Source organism: Silene latifolia, chromosome 2 (genome assembly GCF_048544455.1).
Source record: "Silene latifolia isolate original U9 population chromosome 2, ASM4854445v1, whole genome shotgun sequence".
Classification (NCBI taxonomy): domain Eukaryota; kingdom Viridiplantae; phylum Streptophyta; class Magnoliopsida; order Caryophyllales; family Caryophyllaceae; genus Silene; species Silene latifolia.
In genome coordinates this window covers 102,190,340-102,195,667 of record NC_133527.1, presented here as the reverse complement: position 1 = coordinate 102,195,667, position 5,328 = coordinate 102,190,340, and the positions used below count along the sequence as shown (strand labels likewise).

General features: G+C 39.5%; 1 non-coding gene across 1 annotated transcript; it reads right to left on the bottom strand.

Moving 5' to 3' along the window:
* Positions 1-3,729: 3,729 nt before the first annotated feature.
* On the bottom strand, positions 3,730-3,836 carry LOC141645535 (small nucleolar RNA R71). The gene has a single exon (XR_012545015.1). It is a non-coding gene; the product is annotated as a small nucleolar RNA R71 (small nucleolar RNA).
* Between the last annotated feature and the right edge of the window lie 1,492 nt (positions 3,837-5,328).

Below are 5,328 nucleotides of genomic sequence, written 5' to 3'. Positions count from 1 at the left end.
GTTCAAACAAAGAAGCCATCTTTTCTGTAGTCAGTGGCGGTAAAGGGACAACTGTTGGGAGATTTACCGAACTACTGTTACTATTTGATGCTAAGCTAGGAGAAACACGGGGAGTGGGAGTGACGACAGGAGGAGACTCTCTAGGGACATCTCAAGACTCCGACTCTGACTCCGACTCTGACTCTGACTCGAATTCATCGTCTTCTGGTTCTCCTTTGAACATCTCTCCTTCTCCTGTGGTGAGCTTGAAGAGTCTTCCTTGATTGTTCGTCCACTTGATCGACTTTCTCCATCCATTCTACTGATTTGAGTTGGTTTTTGTGATCAATGCGGTAGGGTTGAAATGATCGTCTTGAAGTATCATGGTAATGATCTCATCCTGCGCGGCTCTAATAAATCGATCTTCCCCAAACAGTAGGCTAACAGCTTGTTCGTCTAAGCAAGGTGCTTGACGAGTTTTGACGATAGGAACCGTTCCTGGAGGAATGAAGTAGCAATCGTGAAAGATCTCGATTCCGGCTAACTTTCTTTCGAGATAGTGCCAAGGTTCGGGAAATCCATGAAAGAGTTCTTTACTTCCTTCCTTAACGAAGTATCCATTTAGGGTAGGGAGATAGGGTTGCATTTGGATTCCCACGTTCTTACGGTTTTGAACTTGGGCGAGCATCTTGAGAGCTTCCTCTTTAGTGGGTTTGTACCCTAATCCAAGTGGTATTTTTTGAGAGTTGCCTTCTTTGTAGGGTGAAAAGGTGTTCCTTCGGATTGGAGTCAAAGGCATTCCTGGGAAGTATCCTTGGGATTTGAGTATGTGGCTGACCACCAAATTGGAGTAGGGATTGAAGTATAAAGGTGCCAACTCGCTTTCCGTGACGTATATGCTATGGAAGCCGCCAAGTTCATGCACTGGATCCGCGAGTACTTGGTTACTTGATCCCTTTTCTATTACTGCCTTGATGGGTGATGAGGTAATTGTCACCACTTTACTGTCTAGTGGGATCTTGATCTTCTGGTGAAGGGTGGATGTTACCGCTTTGGAAGCGTGAATCCAAAGTCTTCCCAGGAGTATGTTGAAGGATGCTTTAATGTCTACTATTTGGAAGTTGACTTTTCGTTCGATCGGGCATGTGGCTATGGTCGGTTTAACAAGTCCTACCACTTTTCGTCGTATACCATCCTATGCACGAACACCTTGGTTGGTAGGGGTCCAATCCGACTCTTTCGTGCCTAGTTTGTATGCTGTTTTCAAAGGTATGACGTTAACTGCCGAGCCATCATCTACCAAAGTCATTGGCACATTCTTCTGCAAACAAATGACAGTGATGTAAAGCCAAGTTGTGATTAGCGCCAAAAGGTGGTAAATCTTCATCCGAGAAAGTAACAGGGTTACTTAGCTTAGGTGATTCTTGGTAGCAAGTTGATGTGACTCCATTGATGGTAGCAAGTTGATGTGACTCATTTCTGTGCACATTTAGTCCCCTAATTGAGCCTATTTTGCATACTATTATAACATTCCATAGCCATTTTGTCCGTCAAATGCTTTCTATTTTGCTTTCATAGTGCATTTCATACGTTTTGTAGGAAAGGAGACAATTAAGCGGAAATCCCCTTCTCTTGAGCTTATTTGGAAGGACATTGACGATCTTGGTAGAACGAGTGTAGAAGAAGAGACAAGAACTAAAGACCAATGTTGCAAGAATAAGAAGTATGCGAGAGGAAGCATTCTGAATAGCAATCCTGGCGTCCAAAGCAGGAAGCCGCTCGTCCAAATGCCCCAGAATCCGAGCGTCCCGACCTTTGGCCGCTCGTCCTACCTGCCTACAATCCGAGCCTCCCACCCTTGTATACGACCGTCCCTCGGCGTCTTCAGCAAGGATGCGCATCTCTCCAAAATACTTGCATTTCCCTACTTAGAACTTAGAATTGTTAATTACTAATTTAGCCTTAGTTAACCTAATGAGGCACTATTATAAATACCCCATTTTGATGATAATCAAGGGGGGACTTCAACATTAGAAATTCCTCTTAGATTAGATAAGGAGTAGATTAGAATAGATTACTCTTTAATCCTTCCACAAATCACACATTAATCTCTCCTTAATTATTGTTCAAGTTTATTACTTTTGGGTAATTGAAGATTATTTGGGTTATTATTGGAGGATTGACAATCCTTCATCAATCAATCAAGTTCTCTTCTTTTATTCTTGCTTTATTATTGGGAATCATCTCAAGTTTGGTATAATTCATTTACTCTTTACTCTTTATTGTTTATTTCCTTAAGCTCTTATCATGTTTATACTTGTTGTAATGATTGACACCATTAATGACATGTTTTCCCTGATAATGAGTGAGTAGTTACTAAACTAGGATTAGTGCTTAATTAGGGGAAACAAACATGGGAGTAATCATGCTTAATCTAATATGTTTTCACAATTAAATTGCTGTGATGTCAACCTATACACATGTTATGTTTGATGAAATGCTAAGCCTATGAATCCTTGCATTTTTACCCATCTCTTATCTACTCAACTTGACTTGTAAGATATAATCCAACTCGATTCTTGTTAGACCATGCATAGAAGTGATTAGGAGGAAAGTAAGTCGACTTGTAGGTGTTGTACAATCTAATCGATTCGGCTCCGGGGCCCAACTCTTCCTAAGAACCGTAAGATATAAACCAACTCGGTTTCTCCACAACTTTAATTGCTTGCAACTTTGTAAACATGTTTGTATGATCAACACCATGAATCCCCTATGACCCCATGATATCCTAGCACTTTTTATCATTTGTTTACATCCTTCCTTTTATTGCTTGTTTTACTTTATTGCTTGCATTAGTCTAGAACACAACTACAAACCCAAACAAATTGTGACACTAGCATAAATTGAGATAGATAGACTTAGAACCCAAAGCACACCATCCCATGGATCGACATCGACTTACCACTAACTAGTTGTTTGTGGAGTATTATAAATGTGTTTGATTGGGAGACCCGACGATATCTAACCCATCAAAAATGGCGCCGTTTCCAGGGACGGTGTTAACTTGATTTGATTTTCTTTGATTATTATTAGTTGTGTCTTTCTTTGCCTTGGGGAAGTAAAACTCCTCAAGGTTTGTTCTAATTGCTTTCGAGTTGTTTGGTATTTTGCATGTCTAGAAGATCACAAGGTAACTTGTTACCCATTGATCACGAAATTGAAAGGACTTTGACAACCAATAGAAGACTTGCTAGAAATACTTTGAGAGGTATTGGTGAGGTTGTAGATATTCAACCAAACACTATTGAGTTCATCAACCCTTTTGCAAGAGAAGTTGAGGAGAACCCAACACAAAATCAATCACACAATCAACCCACAATGCCTATGTTTTCATCACATTCCGTACCAACCGAGGAGAACCTGCCCAATGGTACTCCCACACCACAACACTTAACCGGAAATTTTATTGCAAAATCTGCATTTATCCAATTAGTCGAAAGAAGCCAATTTGGGGGGATGCCTAGTGAAGACCCTCATTCCCACATGGAAACTTTTTTTGACTATTGTGATGCGATTTCACAAACCGGAGTGACTCAAGACCAAATTCGATGGGTCTTATTTCCTTTTTCTCTAATTGACACCGCGAAACAATGGTTGAAAAGCCTTGATAAGGCTACTCTTGGAATTGACTCTTGGAAGAAGTTGGCTCTAGCTTTCTACAAAAAATTCTACCCTCCGGAAAAGACTAACATGCTAAGAGCTCAAATTACGGGTTTTAAGCAAAGGGATGAAGAATCTTTGTATGAAGCTTGGGAGCGATTCAAAGGAATTTGTCGCTCATGTCCTCATCATGGACTTAGCGAGTGGTTCTTGGTACAACAATTTTGGAATGGTCTTTATGAAGACTCAAGAAACATTCTCAACATGGGATCAAATTGTATGTTCACCGAAGTTGACGATAATCAAACATGGAACAAGATTGAGGAAATGGCGGTCCATAATTCACAATATAGTAGACCTCGCAAGGCTACTAGAGGAGGAAAGCATGAAGTGGACTCTATTACTCAATTGGGTGCTCAACTTAGTGCTCATATTGATACCATCAACTTGAAGTTGGAGAAGGCTATGGTTAAGCTTGAAGAAGCCTCAAAATCACCAAAGCATCATGTTAATGCCATGGTGGCATCTTCATCAATCCCAAGTGGGATATGTGAGAATTGTGGAACTTTGGGACATGACCAAAGTGAATGTAGGGGAACAAATGAGCAAGTGAATGCTTTTCATGCATACAAAAGTGGTACCCCTTATTCCAACTATTATAATGAAAACACCAAATTCCACCCAAATCTCTCATACAAAAGCCAAAATGTTCAAAACCCTCAACCAACATACACCCCACCTCCTATGAGAAACCAAAATCAAAGACCCTTTTACAACCAAAACAAAGCTTATCAAAATCAAACTCCATACAATCAACAAAATAACCAAGGTTTTGATGTTCAAAAAGCGGTCCTCCAAATGCAAAAGAATCAACAAGAATTTTTCACTCAAATGCAAAAAGATAGCCAAGCAAAAGACATCACCATCAACAACATCCTAGCCCACACAAAAATGTTGGAAGCTCAAATGACCCAACTAGCATCTTCAAACTCTCAAAGACAAATGGGAAAATTACCACCTCAAAGTAATCCCCCAAGACATCAAATGGTTAGTGCCATTCACTTGAGGAGTGGTACGAGATATGAAGGACCAAAGAAGTAAGTTGAGGATGAAGTTGTGAAAGCTAGTGACAAGGAAAGAGTTGTGCAAAACTCTAGGGAAGAAGAACCCACCAATCAAGAAGTTTCAAAGAAAAGTGAAGAAAAGGCCAAAGAGAAGGAGCCCATTGTGATTAGACTTCCATTCCCGAGCCGTTAAGCGAAGCCTAAGTTTGATGACCAACTTGGAAAATTCATGAAAATTGTGAAGAATTTAGAAGTCTCGATTCCTTTCACGGAATTTATCAATCACGTGCCGGCCTTGAGGGATACATTAATCTCATATGTTTACATATTCATAGTATGAAGATTTAATTTAGTCATAAAATTAAAATGGATCTTATGCATGAAAAACTATTACAAAGTATAAGAAGAAAAATCAATTCTTACATTGATGATTTCGGATAAATGGTCACTAGGAACTTCACCTTCTTACTAGATCTTGAGCTTTCCAAAATGGAAGAATAAGATTCAAGTTTAGAATCTCTCCTAAGGAATTATACCCAAGGAATACCCTTAATATTTTAATTAATATTAGACTAGTATTAATTAAAACAAGCTTAAAAATAACACAAAATGGAGATTTTGTTCT